Genomic DNA, 21,697 nt, shown 5'->3' with positions numbered 1-21,697 from the left:
CTCATGGATCAGAAGAGTAAACATTGTGCAAATGTGTATGCTGCCCAGAACAATCTACACTTTCAATGCAATCCCTATCAGAATACCATTGACATTTTTCACAGAGCTGGAACAAACAATCCTCAAGTATTTTATGGAACCAGTAAAGACCTGGAATTGCTGAGGGAATATGGAAAAAGAAAACCAAAGCTGGGGGCATAACAATGCCTGACTTTAAGCTTTATCAGAAAGCTGTGATCATCAAGACAGCATGGTACTGGCACAAAAACAGACACACAAACCAGTGGAACAGAATGGAATCTCCAGAAATGGACCCTAAACTCTATGGTCAACTAATCTTCAACAATGCAGGAAAGAACATCCAATGGAGAAAAGAGAGTCTCTTCAATAAATGATGCTGGGAAACTTGGACAGCCACGTGCAAAGAATGAAACTGGACCATTCTCTTACACCATACACAAAGATAAACTCAAAATGGATGAACGACCTAAATGTGAGACAAGAATCCATCAAAATCCTAGAGGAGGACACAGGCAGCAACCTCTTTGATCTTAGACAAAGCAACTTCTTGCAAGATACATCTCTAAAGGCAAGGGAAACAAAAGCAAAAATGAACTATTGGGACTTCATCAAGTTAAAAACTTCTTCACAGGAAAAGAAGCAGTCAACAAAAGTAAGAGGCAACCCATGGAATGAGAGAAGATATTTGTGAATGACATTACAGATAAAGGGCTGGTATCCAAGATCTATAAAGAACTTCTCAAACTCAACATCCAAAAACCAAGTAATCCCATCAAGAAATGGGCAGAAGACATGAGCAGACACTTCTCCAAAGAAGACATACAAATGGCTAACAGACACATGAAAAAATGCTCGACATCACTAGCCATCAAGGAAATACAAATCAAAACCACAATAAGATACCACCTTACACCAATTAAAATAGCAAAAATTAACAAGACAGGGAACAATAAATGTTGGTGTGGATGTGGAGAAAGTGGAACCCTCTTACACTGTTGGTTGGAATGCAAGCTGGTACAGCCACTCTGGAAAACAGTATGGAGGCTGTTCAAGAAGTTAAAAATAGAGCTACCATATGACCCAGCAATGGCACTACTGGGTATTTACCCTAAAGACACAGAGGTAGTGAAATGAAGAGCCACATGCACCCCAATGTTCATAGCAGCAGTATCCACAATAGCCAAACTGTGAAAGGAACCGAGATGCCCTTCAATGGATGAATGGATAAAGAACATGTGGTTCATATATACAATGGAATATTACTCAACCATCAGAAAGGATGAAAACCTACCTTTTGCATCGACATGAATGGAACTGGAGGAGATTATGCTAAGTGAAATAAGTCAAGCAGAGAAAGACAATTATCATATGGCTTCACTCATATGTGGAACATAAGGAACAACACGGAGGGCCATAGGGGAAGGGAGGGAAAACTGAAGGGGGAGAAATCAGAGAAGGAGATGAACCATGAGAGACTATGGACTCCAGGAAACAACAGGAGGGTTTCAGAGGGGAAGGGGTTCAGGGATGCAGTAGCTGGATGATGGGTACTAAGGAGAGTACATGTTGTGGTGAGCACTGGTGTTATATGCAACTAATGAATCACTGAACCCTCCATCAAAAACTAATGATGTACTACACAGGGGCTAACTCAACATAATAAAAAAATAAAAATAAAAAATATAAAAATAACTTTTTGTTTATTTATTTATTTTATTAATTTTTAATTTTTATTTATTTTTTGATGTAAAGTTCGATGATTCATTAGTTGCGTATAGCACCCAGTGCACCATGCAATACGTGTCCTCCTTACTACCCTTCACCAGCCTATCCCATTCCCCCATCCCCCTCCCCTCTGAAGCCCTCAGTTTGTTTCTCAGAGTCCATAGTCTCTCATGCTTCATTCCCCCTTCTTTTTTGTTTTTATATATTTTTTATTATATTATGTTAGTCACCATACAGTACATCCCTGGTTTTTGATGTAAAGTTTGATGATTCATTAGTTGCGTATAACACCCAGTGCACCATGCAATATGTGCCCTCCTTACTACCCATCACCAGCCTATCCCATTCCCCCACCCCCCTTCATTCCTCCTTCTGATTACCCCCCCTTTCTTTATACCTTTCTTCTCCTACCAATCTTCCTAGTTCTTATGTTCCATAGATGAGAGAAACCATATAATTGTCTTTCTCTGCTTGACTTATTTCACTTAGCACTATCTCCTCCAGTGCCGTCCATGTTGCAGCAAATGTTGAGAAATCATTTTTTTTATAGCTGAGTAATATTCCATTGTATATATGGACCACAACCTCTTAATCCAGTCATCTGTTGAAGGGCATCTCGGTTCTTTCCATGATTTAGCTATTGTGGACAATGCTGCCATGAACATTGCGGTGCATATGGCCCTTCTCTTCACTACATCTGTAAAAAACTTTAAAAAAATAAATTTTTTTTAAAAGCTAGAGCCAAAACATGAACTCTGCACAGTTGAAGGATATAAAATCAATGTGCAGAAATCTGTTTCATTTCTACACACTAATAATGAAGCAGCAGAAAAAGAAATCAAGGAAGCAATCCAAATTGCAATTGCACCAAAAACAATAAGATTCCTAGGAATAAAACTAACTACAGAGGTAAAAATCCTTACCCTGAAAAGTATAGAACACTTATGAAAGTAATTGAAGATGACCCACAGAAGTGGAAAAACATTCCATACTCATGGACTGGAAGAACAAACACTCTTTTTTTTTCCCCCTAAAGATTTTATTTATTTATTTGACAGAGACAGCCAGTGAGAGAGGGAACACAAGGAGGGGGAGTGGGAAAGGAAGAAGCAGGCTCCTAGTGGAGGAGCCTGATGTGGAGCTCGATCCTAGAACCTGGGATCACTCCCTGAGCTGAAGGCAGACGCTTAACGACTGCACCACCCAGGTGCCCCTGAAAGAACAAACACTCTTAAAATGTCCATACAACCCAAAGCAATCTACACATCTAATGCAATCCCTATCAAAATACCATTGACATTTTCCACAGAGCTAGAACAAACAATTCTAAAATTTGTATGGAATCACAAAAGACCCCAAATAGCCAAAGCAATCTTGAAAAAGAAAATAAAACTGGAGGCATCAGAATTTCAGATTTCAAGCTATAATACAAAACTGTAGTCATCAAAACAGTATGGAATTGGCACAAAAATAGATACATAGTTCAATGGAACAGAATGGAGAACCAAGATTTGGACCCACAACTATATGGTCAACTAATCTTCAATAAAGCAGGAAAGAATATCCAATGGGAAAAAGACAGTCTCTTCAACAATTGATGTGGTAAAACTGGACAGCAATATGCAAAAGAATGAAACTGGACCACTTTCTTACACCAAACAGAAAAATAAATTCAAAATGGATGAAAGACCTAAATGTGAGACAGGAAACCATTAAAATCTTAGAGGACAACACAGGCAGCAACCTCTTCGCTCTTGGCCATAGAAACTTCATACTAAACACATTGCTGAACACAAGGAAACAAAAGAAAAAATGAAGTGTTGGGACTTCAGCAAGATAAAAAGTTTCTGCACAGTGATGGAAATAATCCACAAAACTAAAAAGCAGCCTACAGAATGGAAGAAGATATTTGCAAATGACATATCTGATAAATGGTTAGTATCCAAAATATATAAAGAACTTATCAAACTCAACACCCAAAAAACAAATAATCCACTTTAAAAATGGGCAGAAGACATGTCACATTTTTCCAAAGAAGGGTTGCAGATGGCTAACAGACACATAAAGAAATGTTCACCATCACTCATCATCAGGGAAATACAAATCAAAACCATGATGAGATACCATGTTACACCGGTCAGAATGGCTAAATTTAACAAAACAAGAAACAATAGATGTTGGAGATGATGTGGAGAAAGGGGAATGCTCTTACACTCTTGGTGGGAATACACACTGTGCAGCCACTCTGGAAAACAGTATTTAGTTTTCAAAAAGTTAAAAATAGAAGTATTCTATGATCCAGCAATTTCACTACTATTCATTTCACTATTCATTCACTTTGAATGAATACATGCACCCGGATGTTTATAGTGGCATCATCAATAGTCAAACTATTGAAAGAGCCCAAAAGTCCATTAACAGATGAATGGATAAAGAAGAATTGGTATGACTATGCAATGGAATATTATTCAGCCATCCAAAGATGAAATCTTGCCATTTGCAATAACATGGATGGAGCTAGAGTATATTATGCTAAGTGAAATAAGTCACAGAGAAAGACAAATACTATATGATCTTATTCATATATGGAATTTAAGAAAGAAAACAGATAAACATATGGCAAAGGGTGGGGGGAAAGAAGAGAGGGAAATAAACCATAAGAGACTCTTTTTTTTAAATGTTTTTTTATTATATTATGTTAGTCACCATACAGTACATCCCTGGTTTTTGATGTAAAGTTCGATGATTCATTAGTTGCGTATAACACCCAGTGCACCATGCAGTACGTGCCCTCCTTACTACCCATAATGATAGAGAACAAACTGGGGGCTGAGGGAGGGAGAGATATGAGTGAAGGGATGAGCTAGATGGTTGAAGGATATTAAGGAGGGCGCTTGTGATGAGTATTGAGTGTTTTATGTAAGTAATGAATCTCTGAATTCTACTTCAGAAGACAATTTTGCACTGTATGTTAACTAAGTAAAATTGTAATAAAAAAAAAGAAAAATAATGAAGCTGAACAAAAGAGAGACAGAAGAATTATGTAACAGAGAGTGGACCTAAGGAGCTAAGGGACCTGGACCATCAAATATAATAAAATTCATATTATAGGAGGCCCAAAGAAGAAGAGAGGAAAAGGGGGCAGGAAATTTATTTGAGGAAATCATAGCTGAAAATTTCCCTAAGCTGGGGAAGGATACAGATGTCTAAATCCAAGAGGCACAGAGACCATTCATCAAAATAAACAAAAACAGGCCAACAGCTAAATTTTGTAAATAAATTTGCAAACTATAGTGACAAAAAAATTCTCAAAAGCAAAGACAAAAGAAATTGTTAAGTTTCAAGGGAAGACCCCTAAGGCTAGCTGGAGACTTCTCAACAGAAACTTGACAGAGGAGAATGACATGATACACTCAAAGTGCTAAATGGGAAAGACCTGCAGCCAAGCATACTCTATCCAGCGAGTTTATCATTCAAAATAGAAGGAGACAGAACAAGTTTCCCAGACAAACAAAAACTAAGGGGGATTGTGAACATTAAATCACCCCTGCGAGAAATATTAAAGGGGACTCTGAGTGCAAAGCAGAGACCAAAAATGACAAAGACAAGAAAGGATCAGAAAAAATCTCCAGAAACAAGAAAAGAAGTGATAAAATGACAATAAATACATATCTATCAATAATTACTTTGAATGTATATGGACTAAACATTCCAATCAAAGGATATAAGTTATCAGAATGGATACAAAATAAGACCCATCTATATGCTGCCTACAAGAAATACATTCTAGACCTAAAGACACCTGAAGATTGAAACTGAGGGGTGGACACATATTTATCATGGAAATGAGTATCAAAAGAAAGCCAGAGTACCAAAACTTAAAACAGAAAAACTGGAATTAAAATAAAGACTGTAAGAAGAGATAAAGAAGGGTGTGATATCATAATAAAGGAGACAATTCAACAATGTCAAAATCTCCACCCAAGGAGGAGCACAAATCTCAACATAAATACAATGTGCATATAAGCATGTTTCCTTAAGACCCATGCATGACCTTATGCCCACCTTTACATATCATGACAAAGCGCCAGTTTTTGAATACTCATCCTAACCCTAAACAAAAGGAGCCCACTCACCCCTGCTGTAGGTGTCATGAATAATTGAAAATTATTCCCTGTGATCTCCTTATTTGCTGAAAATAAAGTTTCCTTTGTGTGATAACTCTACCTGATGCAGTCTCTATCTGTAACTCACCAAGGAGGAAACTTGTGTTAGTTCGGCTACAAAGGGATTTATACTTTCTTCCTGAAGCAAATATGAATTCTTATGAGTAATTTCTATCTTTTCCTACATCACATATGCTTCAGAGCTGGTGAGGAACATGGGCACCTCCTAAAGTAATTCTTTTAAAAAACTTTCAAAGGCATATCATCTCCTAAACTGAGACTAGCAGAGCTGCTGGGAGTCATGGGGTGTGGGGGAGTGAGAGACTGGGAATCAATGCTAGATGATTTCTTGAATAATTAAAAATATCCAGAGCAATTTAAAAATTACTGAAGTATATTTTTGTTAGTTAATCTGTGAGTAACTGTATCTAATTAGAATTATTACTAGAAAGCAGCAGCTAACATAGTCCCTGGGACACTTGAAACCATGAAATCCTAATGTTAGCCTCTACACACTGCTTCTACTGCTTCTGGATCTCAGTATACCCTAGGCAGGCTCAGACCAGACCCTCTCCTCCTCCTTTCCTCTTTCTGACAAAGTCTAATGTGCTAAAGCACTAAAGTCACTACTAACTACTGGGAGCCACTGCATTTAAGTGTTAAAGGAAAAACAGAAACAATCACGGCCAGAGAAGCCAGCTATTCCTTGGCCTAAGAAACAAACAGTAATTAAAAACAACTGTTTTAGCCTCTCTAATGTTTATGAAGGGAAAAATAGTCATGTGACTTGTATTGGCTGTCTCTCCTAAAAACTGGTCAAGTCATTTATTGTAGACTGAGCATGAAGAATAGTGTTTAAACAGTAAAATTCCAAGTGGGTGGGGGGGGGGGGCAAAGGAAGGTTACTTTTGGACAAATTCTTTCTCATAATTCCTGGCTGTGATTTGCATGTGACTACAGCTGGCTCTAAAGCAACATGTGGGTTTGGCATTGGGGAGTTCCCTGTAGAATTATCTAGCTTGCTGGTTTTTCATACAAAAAGTACAAAGAGTCAGGCAACAGGCCCCACAAAAGTAATTAATTGGTATCAGCTGAAGCCTGCCCTACACATTCTGCAAAGACAATGGCTCTCTTTCTCTATCTCTTTTTTTTAAGATTTTATTTATTTATTTGAGAGAAAGAAAGTGAGTGAGAGAGAGAACATGAGTGGGGGGAGGAGTAGAGGGAGAAGCAGACTCCCCACTGAGCAGGGAGCCTGGCGCCAGGCTCCTCTCCAATCCCAGTGGGATCATGACCTGATCTAAAGTCAGATGCTTAACCAACTGAGCCACCCAGGCACCCCAAGACAATTGTTCTCAAACTTTACTGTATATTATAATTAACCAGGGAGATTTGATTAATGCAAATGCTCATCATATACCCTCTGAACTAAATAAAAATCTCTAGACTATGGACTATGAGAAACAAACTGAGGACTTCAGAGGGGAGGGGGGGTGGGGGAATGGGATAGACTGGTGATGGGTATTAAGGAGGGCACGTATTGCATGGTGCACTGGGTGTTATACGCAACTAATGAATCATCGAACATTACATCAGAAACCGGGGATGTACTGTATGGTGACTAACATAATATAATAAAAAAACATTAAAAAAAATAAAAATCTCTAAGGATGGGACACAGGCATCTCTATTTTTAAAAATTCCTCCAGGTGATTTCCATGTGTAGTCAAGTCTGAGAACCATTGTCCTGACAGGAACCTCCAGGAATGATGATACTGATTTAGAAATATGGGAATTAAGGAATAGAATGGGCTTCTCCCCCAATTCAGAGAGGAATCACAAATGAGAAAGACAAGACCTTCAGCACAGATTATGAGTATAATCATGTTATAGACAAAGGTATCCGTGAGTTGTAGACGAAACCCCGCTCCTCATCTAGCTACAGGAGCAATTAAAAAGCTCAAAGATCTCTAGTTTCCTAGGCTCTTCTGGATTGTTCAGACAAGCAATCAACAGTTTATAGGATGCTAGTAGTTTTTGTTTTGCTGAATGCAACGGTAAGAAGTGTTCTTTGAACCCTTTGCAGAGTTGATAAATTGGTAAAAATACAAGAGATAAAAGGCTCCTTCAGGGAACCTAAAACCACAAGTGCTCATTTAAGTGACAATCGGGGTTATAGGAGGTTAACGAAGGAACAGGAGTAGTCATCGAGGGCCTCATGGGGGAGGGCCCGAGATAGGCTGGCATACCTCGGGGAAGCAAGGGGTTTTCCTGACCCTGGACTATTGTCGCTGTCCTGGCCTTCATGATGAGCAGAGGATATAATGCAGATTATTTCAGCATTTATGGAGCACCTCATACGTGCCAGGCCATTCTATTGCCTGAGGACACAAAAGTAAACAAAGTTGACACACCCTGCTCTTTGCCTTCAAGAAACTTAGGATTTGACTTTTCCCCACATCACTCTAATGCCCTTGGTCAGAATTACTCAAACACACCCTGCACTGGGTTGAATAGTAGCCCCCCAAAACACATGTCCACCCAGAACCTCAGCATATGATCTTATTTGGAGGAAAGGTCTTTGTCAATGTAACTCAGTTAAGGATCTTGAGATTTTCTTGGCTTGGAGTGGGCCTTAAGTCCAATGACAAATATTCTTATAAAAGGTGAAAAAAAAAGTAGAAATGGACATAGACACAGAAAGGAGTCCATATGAAAAGGACGACAGAGATTAGAGTGATATGTCTACAATTCAAGAAACACCAGGGATTGTTGGCTACGACTAAGAAGCTAAAAGAAAGGGATGAAGTGGGCTGTTCCTTAGAGCCTTCAGAAGAAATCAACTGTATGGTCACCTTCTAGCTTCCAAAACTGGGAGAGAATATATTTCTCTTGTTTTAAGCCATCTAGTGTTTTTACTTGGTAATTTGTTATATAGGCCTAGGAAACTAATACATCCCCCTAATGATCTTCCTTCTTCTGTACTTGTCCCCCATAGCAATCAGAGTAATCTTTTTGGAACCCAATTCAGATTATTCAAAGCTCTCCAGTGGTTCCCACCTTATTCAGAGCAAAAGCCAGTGTTCTTTCAAGAACCTTCAAAGCCCTTGGCTTTGAAGTCCCAGCTATCTTTCCAGCCACATTTCTTAACTAACCTCATGACTACCTCCCCCAGTACTAACTGAGCTCTAGCCACACTGAAAAATTCCTGGAATTTCCCCCCCCCATGTGCCTAGAATGCTCTTCTCTGCCAGATACTCCTTTTGGCTCATTTTTTTTCTTCTATCAAGTCTCAAATAACACAGTATCAAGAAAGGCCTTCTCAGAACACCCTGTTTAAAATAGTTTCACTCTTTTGTCTTCACCTTAGTCTGTATCTGACATTATATACACATATAGATAAGTATGAATATAGATATGGATATAGATTATTTATTTGTATATAATGCGACTTTCGCAATAGAATGAAAGCTCCTTGAAAAAGGCGATTTTGTTTTGCTTGCTGCTGCATCCCTATTGCCCCTTTCTGAAATGTCATATCCTGTGTTTTTGCCTGTCTTTTGACATATCACAATTATTTTGCATTAAGGATATTTCTTCATATGTCTTATCTCTTCTAGTATATTGCAAGCTTCTTAAAGTTAGGAACTCTATTTCAGTCATACCTGCCTCAACTTCTCTCACTGCCCAGACTAAAATGATACTTTATAGTCAATGCTCAAAAGATAATAATTGTTTAGACAAACTTTTTTATAAAGGTTTTTTTCCTGATCTAGTGTTTTTAAGTATAAAAACTGTATAAACTAAGATCTGAATTTCTTGTTTTCTTAAAGAGTTTCAAAAATGAGTTCTAGAGAATCTTGGACTTTTGTGAATTCATTTTGGGAGGAAAGAAATCCTATAAAAGTTTATAATCCAACTTATTATTTTAGTGAGAAGTGATCTTATTCTCTTTGACATTTTTTAAATGTTGACAATACATCTAGTCCTGGGCCTATTAGATTTGCTTCCTTAAAAATGCCGGGTATAATGTGGACCGTATATTGAAAGGTCTCTAAGAGCTCATTAATTTGAACTCCCCTAGTTTTGAGATTTTTTTTTATTACCAATGAAAAAGCATGGCATGGGTTGAAGTATCTTATCTAAGAATAAAAAGAAAATATTTTCAGCATTTTAACTAACATCACTGCGAAGTCTTTTAACCATTTAAGTACTCCTTTAAGGGACTTATTTTTTATATTATTATTATGATATGTTAGTCATCATTAGCTTTTGATGTAGTGTTCCATGATTCATTGTTTGTATATAATACCCAGTGCTCCATGCAATACATGCTCTCCTTAAGACCCTTCACTGGGCTAGCCCATCCCCCTCACCCCTCTCCCCTCTAAAACTCTCAGTTTGTTTCCCAGAGAAGGAAGGGAAAAATGAAGGGGGGGGCGGTGGGTAAGCAGAGGGAGAAATGAACCACAAGAGACTATGGACTCCGGGAAAGAGACCTATTTCTAAGTACCATACTTATAACTTCTTCGGATCAATTTTCCAAAAATGAACTGATATGATAATTAAAAGCATTCTTATTTATTCACTAATCTAAGACCCTAAAAAATTTCAAAAACAGAACTCTTGCCTCTCAAACTAAAGGTGCCCCCAGGGCAAAGACTTAATCAAGGGCATGGGCTCTCAGAATAAGTTGTCCAAGGAAAAATTTGCAATGGGCATGATGAGGGAATGGAAGGCAAGCTGAAGACAAAGCAGAAGCTGACACCCTACAACTGCCCCCCCCCCGCCATGTATGCAACATTCCTTGGCACTCCTAGCTGCCCTAAAACTAAGGAAAGGACCTGCAGCTCATTGATAAGGACACAGTGATAGTGTAAACAGCCTTGGCTTGACAATAGCGGGGCCTCTAATATCCTGCGAGTCTTCTTTGACATATGAAGGTACCTGCAGCTCATTGATAAGGACACAGTGATAGTGTGGGCAGCCTTGGCTTGATGATGGCGGGGCCTCCAGAGTCCTGGGAGTCTTCTTTGACATATGAAAGTGCTTTCTCAGCCTTTTTCCTCACCTCCCCCAACCCCATGGTTTATAATCAGCCATCCCTCAAAACCCGGGGCAGCAGCTCTTTTTGCCCACAGGTCCTGTCCCTGTGCTTTAATAAACCACAAGTTTTGCACCAAAGGCATCTCAAGAATTCTTTCTTGGTCGTCGGCTCCGGACTCCACCCCACTGAACCTCACGTATATTCCACAACCTCATCAGGCATGTCTATAAATAGTTAATGAAACCTCAAACTTAAAATAAACTTTATTTCAACAACCTGGCTTAAGTCCATGTGAACTTAAAAGATAAGAGTCCGACAGGATTCACCCACCTTTCTTTTTCTTTTTTCTCTTTTTAGCTTAAAATGACTACAATCTAATTTTTATTTGAGAATAAACAACCTATAAAGCAATGTTCTTGACTTTTGTTTCTATGTTTAAACACATGGAGAAATAATACACTGAAAAGAACACTGGACTAGAAATAAGGAGATGGCTCCAGACTCCTCTCTGTCCTGTATGCCTTTGGACAAATAATTCCATTTCCTCTGGGACTCAGTTTTCTTGTTTCTAAAATTGTGAGTTTGGACTGGTGGAGGTCTCCAACAGTTCTAATATTCTACTATTTTATGTAATTACCCATGGTATTATTTTGGAAATCTGACTTCCTATCATATTTGAGTACTTCGAAGGTTTGTCTTTTAGGCTTAATTTTCCACTATTTCCTTCAAATTCAGATTTAGATTAATCTCTGAATCTATCACTGAACATTTTCCAGATGGCATATTAATCCAAAGATTTGTAATATGCAGGTAAGACTCAATTCAAAGTAGATAATAAGATACACAATATAGCATTTTAAAATTTGATTTTCAGCCAGAAAAAGTGATCTTTGAGCATCTAATCTAATCTTACTGAAACTATTAAAAGTTTTATTTCAAATATCTGTAAGTTTGTTATTAAACAGATAAACAGGGAGGGAGGAGAGAGAGAGAGAGAGAGAGAGAGAGAGAGTTGAATTTTAAGGCCTGTGCTCACAGAAAGCAGCTATGTTGACAAATTTTTCTGTATTGTGAGAAAAAGCCAGCCACAAAGGCCCACCCTGTTTTTGCATATCCCCCTCCCTACTTCTTCACTACTCCCACTAAGTCTTGCTGTGGACTTTCTTGTTTACCTACCCCTATAAAACCCCAGACTCCCTTCTTCTCCTTTGAGACACTTCTCATTAATGAATGTTCTTTCTATTGTAATAGCCTGAATAAAATTATCTCTTTCATTGCCTACTATCATTGACTGCAGGGAGTGCTGAGCAATATGATGGAATGGGACGCGTGGTGCTATTCTAATTTAGGTGGTCAAGGAAGGTCTCTGTGAAGGGGGGTGACATGTAAACTAAGACCTAAATAACAGGAGAGAGCAAGCCATGGACAGAACAAGGGGAAGAGCCCTCTAAGTGAGGTGTGGGAGAAGCTAATGCAAATATCCTGATGAAGGAACAAGATTGGTATTTTCCAGAAGTATGGAGCTGGAGAGTGGAGTAGGGTTACAGTCCAATGGTACTAGAGGATATTGAGAAAGAGAAGCAGACAGAGAAGTTATCGTGAAGGCTTTGTAGCACATGATAATAATGTTAGGTTTTATTCAAAATACAGTGGAAAGCACTGAGGTATTTAAGCAGAATAATAATATGAACTGATTTACCTTTTTTTATTTTAATGTTTTTTTATTATATTATGTTAGTCACCATACAGTACACCCCTGGTTTCTGATGTAAAGTTCGATGATTCATTAGTTGCGTATAACACCCAGTGCACCATGCAATACGTGCCCTCCTTACTACCCATCACCAGTCTATCGCATTCCCCCACCCCCTCCCCTCTGAAGCCCTCAGTTTGTTTCTCAGAGTCCATGATTTACCTTTTTTAAAAGATAATTTTGGCTGATATTACATGGAAAATGAATTTTGTATGGCAAGAGTAAAAGTGGGAAATTTGTAAGCCATTGCAATTGTTCAGTCAAGAGCTGATAGTGTTTCTGTAGTGGTGGTTATGGGGAAAAGTAAATGAATACATTGAAGATATATTTAGAGATAGAGTTGCTACAGGATTGGATGTGTGGTGGGAAATAAAGAACAAAGTGTAATTAAGAATGACTCTCAGGTTTTTGTTTTTGGCTTGGGCAACAGTCCTAGTGGAGTCCAAGAGTCTTCTGGGAGGAAGCTGATTAAGATTTATACCCAAATTCAGATATTAGGGGGAGTCTTCTGAGTTAGGTGTTTGACTTGCTGCTAGTAAAGACATGTGAGAACTCAAAATAGTTGAAAAAATAAGAGAAATGTGGCTGTGCTTATACTCTAAATTGGTCAAGGAAGTCATGTAGGTTAAAGTGCATGTATTGAAAATAAATTTATCAGGTACCTACTATGTACTCATGCTTCCAGGAGTCTGTTCTTGATTATTTCCTTTTTTAATTCTTTATGCAGTCTCTGGGTGATCTCATCAATTCTTATGTCTTCACCTAATACATGTAACACTAAATGCAATTGAAATCTTTATCTATAGTCAATGACCTTCCTTGTGCTGTGTGTGTGTGCATGCACACATGTGTGGGTTCGTGCATGTGCATGCACAAACCCATACAACTCTCCATTAGATATCTATTGAATGTCCTACAAGTGTGTGAAATTAAACAGGACACACACACAAATACATTTTCTTCTCTTGAAATATTCTGTTATTCTTCATCCTGTGCTTGATAATTCAGTGAATGACATCAAAGCCCAACCATTCATCTAGCCAGAAACTTGATTGTCACTCTGGATATTTCCTTATCTTACCCTCATCCACATCTAACTAAGTTCCCTTAATACAACCTCGATCACATTATTCATATTTCTTCATACACTTTTCTGTGACTTTAGATTGTAGGGGAGAAAAATTCTCTATTCTCTTAGGATCTGTAGCTGGGTCTGTGAAATAAACTGACAACAGAGAGTTTAAGAAAAAGCATACACATTTATTTGATGTTATAAGTTTTATGTGGCATGGGGTGGGTAAGGAGGTCTTCATAGAAGGAAGAGAAAACTTCTAAAGAAATGGCTAATCTTTGAGACTTCTATGCCTTTTGAACAAAGTAGGTTAAATTTAAGGAGAACTAACAAAACAAAGGAAAAGAACTTTGAGTTTCTAGGGATAATAAATTGCAGGAAGGCAAAAATATGGGAAACTAATGGTAGGTAAGAAGTAGTAAGGTTTGTTTGTGTTGACTCTTTCTCAGTGCCATCTCATCATTGGTGATACGATATTTATTCCCTCCCTGGTTTAGGTAGGAGACAGGGGTACATCTTCACGAGAGGATTTTATTATCTTGTTTTCAGGTAGGTAGGAGGAAGGAGGAGAGCTCATCCTGTGCCCTTTTTCTCAATTGCCTTGAGTTCAAAATAATCCTTATGCCAGAGTGGCATATTTTGAGGTAACATATTATGATCTCCTACAAGATCATGTAATCATTATCCCACACATAAAATATAACAACAGTATTCTAACTAGTTTCCTAGGTTCTAATACCTCAATTCACTTTCTGTACCATAACCAGTGTAGCATATCTAATACATAATTATGATGTCATTCTCTAGACTTCCCTTTAAGGGAATCCCATTGCCTATGAGATAAAATGAAAACTCCATAGCCTGTCATATAAAGCCTTCTTTGATTTGGGTACTGCCTAGTTCCTTCTCTTCATCCTATACCACCATAACTCTACAATTATACCATCTCAAACTCTTTCAAGTTTCTCCAAAGGCATCATGTTACTTTGCTTCTCTTGCCTGGGAAGTCCTGACACCTTGTCCACCATTGACTTGGTAAGTACCTGCTCATCTTTCAAGATGCAGCCTAAGTATTACATTCATGACAAAATCCTGTTTACTGCCCATTGAATAATCTACCCCTTCCTTTTTACTCCAACTCTATTCTGCACGTATTTTAACTACAGCGCTGCGTATATCATTGCCCCTATTTAAAAGTATATCTTCTTCACTAGACTATATGCTCTTTGAAGACAAGGGAAATATCTTAGTTATATTTGTGCTTTTAGCACATAGCTCAGTGCCTATTATGTGATAGTAGTTAGTAGAGTTTTAGTAAATGATTCTGTAAGTTTATGAAAGGATGAATATCTGGATTGAAACTAGGGATCAAAACTGGGGATTCAAGGCAGTCATTTACTTCATGAAGACAAATCAGATAATTGACCTACAGGCTAGACAGAGAAAAATCATGGGAGAGATATTATCAAAGAAATAACATAAAAAATTTTGTAGTTGAAAAACATGACTTCAAATTGAAAAAGCCTATTATGTCCCAAGTAAGATAAAGGAAAAAGAACTACACCCAAAAACATCACTGCTAAATTTCCAAATTTAAAGAATTCAAAGAAAATAAAAGGCCATCCATTTAGTAGTTAATGTATGTCTACAACTGTCTACCCAGAATTCACAACTCCCTCCTAAGAGAAACCTGACACTCAGTTTTCTAGATTTCCATTTAGCTAATACAATTTAGGAGACAGTGGCTCTATCTCCAGCATCAGGAACAGACCCTTATTGGCATATGCCAATCCGAGTAAATCTTTCTGAATGACTGATTCAAGAATGGTCAGGAGGAGCAATAATCCAGACCACAAAGGCAGTAGAAAAGGTTTGCCTGGGTGGTCTGGAAACATTCCTTATTCTTCTGGAAAAGCTTCTGGGAGTTACTCTCTGTTTTAACTTGTCATAATGAGAAAAAAAATCACCTTCAAGTGAAGGTAGCTACCCTATATTTGTGAAAAACAAACAAACAAACAAACAAAAAAAAAACAATGACAACAACAACAAAGAAACCCAGGTCCCTGAAAAGACATCTTACTTTGGATTTTCAGTTATTTACTTCAGTTTGAGTTGTTCTTTTTGTTCTTTGAGGCTGAAAACACTGAATAGGTACTTCCATAACAACAAAAAAATCAGACTGAATAAATAGGAAAAAACAAAAGAAAGGTAAGAACAGGATGTATTTAGAAGGCATAGGTCTCTTCTAATGATAAAAAAAAAAAAAAGGATAGTTAAACTCCAGAGAAGTAAAAATGACACAAGAAGGGCATGGTTTATATAAAAAAGAAATTAATAAGTGGCATAATTTTGGTCACTTGAGTTAGAAAGAAGTGGAATTGATTTAAACTTAATTTAAGCTATGTTTTGGGGCAATTATTTAAGCAACAATAGACAACTGATACAGACTTTATTACTAGAAGTGAGGCGATGCCATAACACATACCTAAAGTGTGAGCATGTCATGGGAACTGGACAGTGGGTAGAAATTGCAAGGACTTTAAAAAGAATGTTAGTGAAAACCTAAAGTGCCTTGAAGTGACTTTAGTAGACCCTGGATAGCCTTTGAAGAGGCTGCTGGTCAGAGCTTAAAAGAAACTAAGGAAAATGTTTCTGAAAACTGAGGAATGAGAGTCCTTGTTATGTAGTGACATAAAGTAGCAATACTGCTGCCTGAAACAAAATGGAAAACAGAAAATGTCCCTAATAACCTGAATGATCTAATGAAGATTTCCAGACAGGAAGTTGATGGTGTCACCTGGTTTCTTCTTACAGCTTATATTAAAATATCAGTGGAGGGGCACCTGGGTGGCTCAGTCGTTGGGCGTCTGCCTTTGGCTCAGGGCATGATCCCGGGGTCCTGGGGTCGAGCCCCACATCAGGCTCCTCCGCTGGAAGCCTGCTTCTTCTCCCACTCCATCTGCTTGTGTTCCCTCTCTCGTTGGTTGTCTCTCTCTCTCCGTCAAATAAATAAATAAAATCTTTAAAAAAAATCAGTGGAAAGAGATAAACTAAAAAAATAACTTCTATACAGAAAGAAGCCAGAACTTGATGAAGTCAAGTTTTGAAATTTTCCAGCCTCTTGATGTGGAAAACAATGCTAAATTAAGGTATGGCTTCTAGGAAAAGATACAATCTTGATCACTATCATGAAAATAGTTTCTAAAGGTAAAGGCAAGGGTTTGGCTATAAAATCCTGTTAATACCCCAGAAAGATCTATGGTGATGCTTTAAGCAATGGAGATTTCTAAGAAGCTTAAGGGTGCTGTCTCTCAACAGTGTTAGCTGAAGATCAAGATGAACTTATCATAAAGAACTTCTTCTGTGTGTGTGTGTGTGTGTGTGTGTGTGTGTGTGTGTGTATCTTCTGTCCAATGGAGTCAATATACCATATATATATATTCAAAAGAAATATTGCTAGCTTGGATTGAAAGTAATAGAAACCATATGGGGGAAAAAAAGAAGGACCCACAAACTTACAGGCAGGAAGCAAGCAAAGAGATTATTCAGCTGGAAACACAGACAATCTCTTATGGAAAATGTAGAATAATCCGAAGGATGGATACAGTAGCCCAGAAGGCATTGCCACAAACCATGGAGAATCATTCCAGGAAAAAAGTAGGACTAAGTCAAGGAACTTTTAAGTCAAGAAAATTCCAACTGGACTTTGGAATGGTATGGACCAATGATCACTTTTACCCCCTTTTCAAATGAGTCTATTGTGATTATCCTATGTCTGTCATTGTATGTTGGATATATGGAGCAATAACTTGTCTCTTCAGTTCACAGGTCTTCAGATTAGCAGGAATTATACTCTAGGACCTGTACTCAAGTAACCACACCTACACCTACATCTGATTTAAATAGGAAGATCCTGGACTTCCAGCATCCTATAAAGGGATAAATCCTGTATAACATCTTGAGAAGGTTAAGTGTTTTTGTTTGTTTGTTTCATGTAGGAGAGATATGAATCATGGGAGACCAGAGGGAAGACTGTGGAGGTAGTTTCCAAGATGATCCCATTTCTGTTATTCTTGACCTTGACCTTGTGTGGTCCACTTTCACATTAAACAGGGCTGGCCTGTATAAATCAAGAGGATATTACAGAAATAATGGTGTGTGACTTTCAAAGGCAGGCCATAAAACATGTGGAGGATTCTACCTGGCCTTTCCTTGGATCACTTATTCTGGGGGTAGCTAATGTCTTGCAGTGAAGACAATTACATAGCCCTATGAAGCACCCCACATGGCAAGGAACAAAGGTCTTCTGATAACAACACCAATTCACCATCCATAAGAGTGAGCCATTTTGGAAGCAAATTCTCAAAGCCCTGGTCAAGTCTTCAGATGACTGCAGTTCCAGCTAACATCTTGATTACAATCTCATGAGCCAGGACAACTGAAATAATTTGCTTCTGAAGTCCTGACCCAGAGACTGCATGAGATAATAAATGTTTATTGCAGTTGTAAGTCACTAAAATTTAGTGTAATTTGTTGCATAGCAATAAACAACTAATATAAGAGTAATACATAATAAGAATAACAAAACAATCAATAAAAAACTAAAGCAGATAATGACATTGGGAGTATAGAGTGGGACCAGGGAACTGTGTGTAAATGGACAAAACCCTCATCTGTCACAATAAAACATCAAACGACAATGTCTAAAATTAATGAACAAAGAAACAGCTGAGTAAAGGTATTGTTTAGAAATGTGAAGATATAGTTATTAAAAAACTAAAAATAAAAATGATTCAAAGTGGCTGCCTCTGATGCAGAGAATTGTCACTTTTCATTTAAGTCCTCTGTTCCTTTTGATTTTTAAGCCAAATCTTATACTTTGATTTAATAAAAATATTGGGGAATTTAAAATGGATCAAATAAAATCTAATGTATATAAATATATATCAACATAAATACTGACAAATATATCTATGTCAGATATTTTCACATCTCATTTAATTTATGAGACATTTTATATATTTAGCTTTGTTTAAACATGAGAAAACTGAACAGGAATATGCCTCAGAATTCTTGTATCCAAATACATCAAAATTATTCTTCAGTAAGTACTCTTGGGTAAAAATTTTAAAACTGGTGTGTCATATCTTCTGTAGCACAAAAGTTTGAATACTTATATAAAAACATTTTAAAATTAACTACAAGTCTATCTTGCATATATTGTAACTTCAGTAAAGACAAATGTTTGATATAAACTCACTTATTAAACGCAAGTGACTCAGGTATGATCAAAGAGAAAAGTCCAACTTTTCGCAGCATGCTTGAGAGATGTTTAAAACAAAAGAATTCAGTCATATTGAGAATAGAAGTTGAAAAAGGCATATATGCCATTAAAAACAAAAAGCAAGGGCCCCTGGGTGGCTCAGTTGGTGAAGTCTCTGATTTGATTTCAGCTCAGGTCATAATCTCAGGGTCCTGAGTGGAGCCCATATGAGGCTCCATGCTCAATGGGGAGTCTGCTTCAGATTCTCTTCCTCTCCTTCTGTTCCCCCAAGTTTCTCACTTGCTTTCTGTAAAATAAATAAATAAATATTAAAAAAATTTTAAAAAACCCAAAAAGTATAGTTGTAAGGTTAGTAGCAGACCAAATTATTTTCAGAGCCAAAATACTAAATGAGACTAAGATGTCTTTTCATAATAAGATGCACAATCTAAAATAAAAATCCAATAGTTGCTAATATATCAAATAATATAGAATCACCATTCACCCAGCAAACTTCATAGGAAATTAAAAAATAGACTATCAAAGACTTTGAATCACTTTCTCAACCTATGAATATTCGAGTGGTCAAAAGTTAGGTAATGGCATAAAATACCTAAAAAACAATAAGATGAGGCCATTCTTGTTGTTATGTCTGTCATTTTCTCCTTAAAATAGGGAAAATATCTTCTTATCATGTGAAACATTATAAAAATAACTGACCATAAATACAAGACCACTAATAAAATCTCAATAAATTCTGAAAAGTAGACATGGTACAGACAGCCAAGATCACAGTACAATAAAACCAATAATAAATAACATGACTAAAAAGACAGAGACAATAGGGAGGTGAAAAACAAAAACTTTCTCACAGAACTCTGTGGCTTAAAAGAAAAATAAAACACAAATGACAGCATCCTTGAATATAACAATCATAAAAACATTACATATCAGTACTTACAGAATTCAGCTAAAATGATGCTCATGCTTCTAAGAACTTAATAAATAAGAATTATGAAAATAAACGAAACATCTATTCAGGAGATTAGAAAAAATAATAATAAAATAAACCTGAGGGACATGGAAACAAGAAAAACATAGAAAAAAAACCAAAAAATAAGTAGAAAAACAGAAAAAATAGAACTAATAAATTAATTCAAAGGTTAGGTCTTTATAAAGATTAAATGAGTATATGATTGGCTAACTTAATCATATAAAAAGGAAAACTCTTAAAATCTGAAGATAAGAAAGGATAGTAGGGAAATAACCATAGATCTAGAGGAAATTTAAATTATCATAAATAATCATAAGAGATTACTTTGCTGAAGTTTATATAAATAAATTTAGGAAACTTATTGAAAAACAAAGTTATATAAACATTAGGAAGGAAGAGAAAATTATGATTACATGAAGATAATAAGATTATGTACCTAAAAACTCTAATATAACCAATTGAAATTTTATTATACTTGTTACAAAATTCAGTATGGTGGCTGGGGGGTGAAATTAATATACAAAAAGTATATAGCTTTCATATATACAAAGTTGGTATATAAAATGAAAAAACCACTTTTACGACAGCAACAAAAAAGATTGAATATGTAAGAAGGAGTTTAAAAAGGAATAAGAATAGATTTCAAAGTTGTTATTTGGACACAGAAAAAGATAAACACATGGAATGACATATCATGACCTTGATTACAATTATTAATTTAAATATTGAATTAAGAATTGTAAAAATACATTTTATCCTTAAATTGATCAGTAGATTTTATTTTGAAACTAATAATATACCAATATAATTTTTAATAACAACAAATAATTCACATTTCTAAAAATCACATGGAAAATAAAGAGGTAAGAATAAGACAGATTCTGAAAAATAATAAAAACAGTGTCTAAGGACAAACTGTGCCAAATATTAAGATATATTAGAAAACTACAAGTCATTAAAATAGTGTTGTCTGGTGCATGAAAAGACAGATCAAGGGGCAAAAATAGACTAAATACACATATAATTTTAGTGCATATGGGTATATATTTAATGTGTACATATATATGTATTATAAATTAACATTTCACATCATTGAAAAAGAATTAGATTACTTAACCAATGGTATTGGAACAACTAAGTAGCCTTCTGGGAAAATAAATTGATCACTATTTCACATGTCACATCCAAATAAATTCCATATGGTTTAAAAGTTTAAACATTAAAAAAAAGTAAACACAAATCACAGAGTTAAATTCTTTAGCACCACAAATCAATACTGAAGAGTCTAGTGAATTATTATAAAAGTGGGCAAAAATATGACCAGATAGTCACATGTTAAGAAATCTGAATGGTTGGGGCGCCTAGGTGGCGCAGTTGTTAGGCGTCTGCCTTCAGCTCAGGGCGTGATCCCAGCGTTCTGGGATCAAGCCCCACATCAGGCTCCTCTGCTATGAGCCTGCTTCTTCCTCTCCCACTCCCCCTGCTTGTGTTCCCTCTCTCGCTGGCTGTCTCTCTCTCTGTCAGATAAATAAATAAAATCTTAAAAAAAAAAAGAAATCTGAATGGTTTTAAATTTTTTGGAAAGATACTCAGACTCAGTCATAATAATAAAGATGCAAATTACAATTACAATTACAATGAGGTGATTAAAAAAAG

At 36.7% G+C, this 21,697-nt stretch overlaps 1 long non-coding RNA gene across 2 annotated transcripts in view; it reads right to left on the bottom strand.

Annotated features, from left to right (window-relative positions):
• Positions 1–21,697, bottom strand: part of LOC148109120 (uncharacterized) — a 164,935-nt gene that overhangs the window by 81,191 nt on the left and 62,047 nt on the right. For both annotated transcript variants that reach the window (XR_015726559.1, XR_015726558.1), the window contains exon 2: positions 19,045–19,354. This is a non-coding gene — a long non-coding RNA (uncharacterized LOC148109120). The remainder of the gene's footprint in view (positions 1–19,044; positions 19,355–21,697) is intronic.

This window comes from Ursus americanus, chromosome 13 (assembly GCF_024610735.1).
Source record: "Ursus americanus isolate L20-20 chromosome 13, mUrsAme1.1.p, whole genome shotgun sequence".
Taxonomy (NCBI): domain Eukaryota; kingdom Metazoa; phylum Chordata; class Mammalia; order Carnivora; family Ursidae; genus Ursus; species Ursus americanus.
This window is presented reverse-complemented; position numbering and strand designations above follow the sequence as displayed.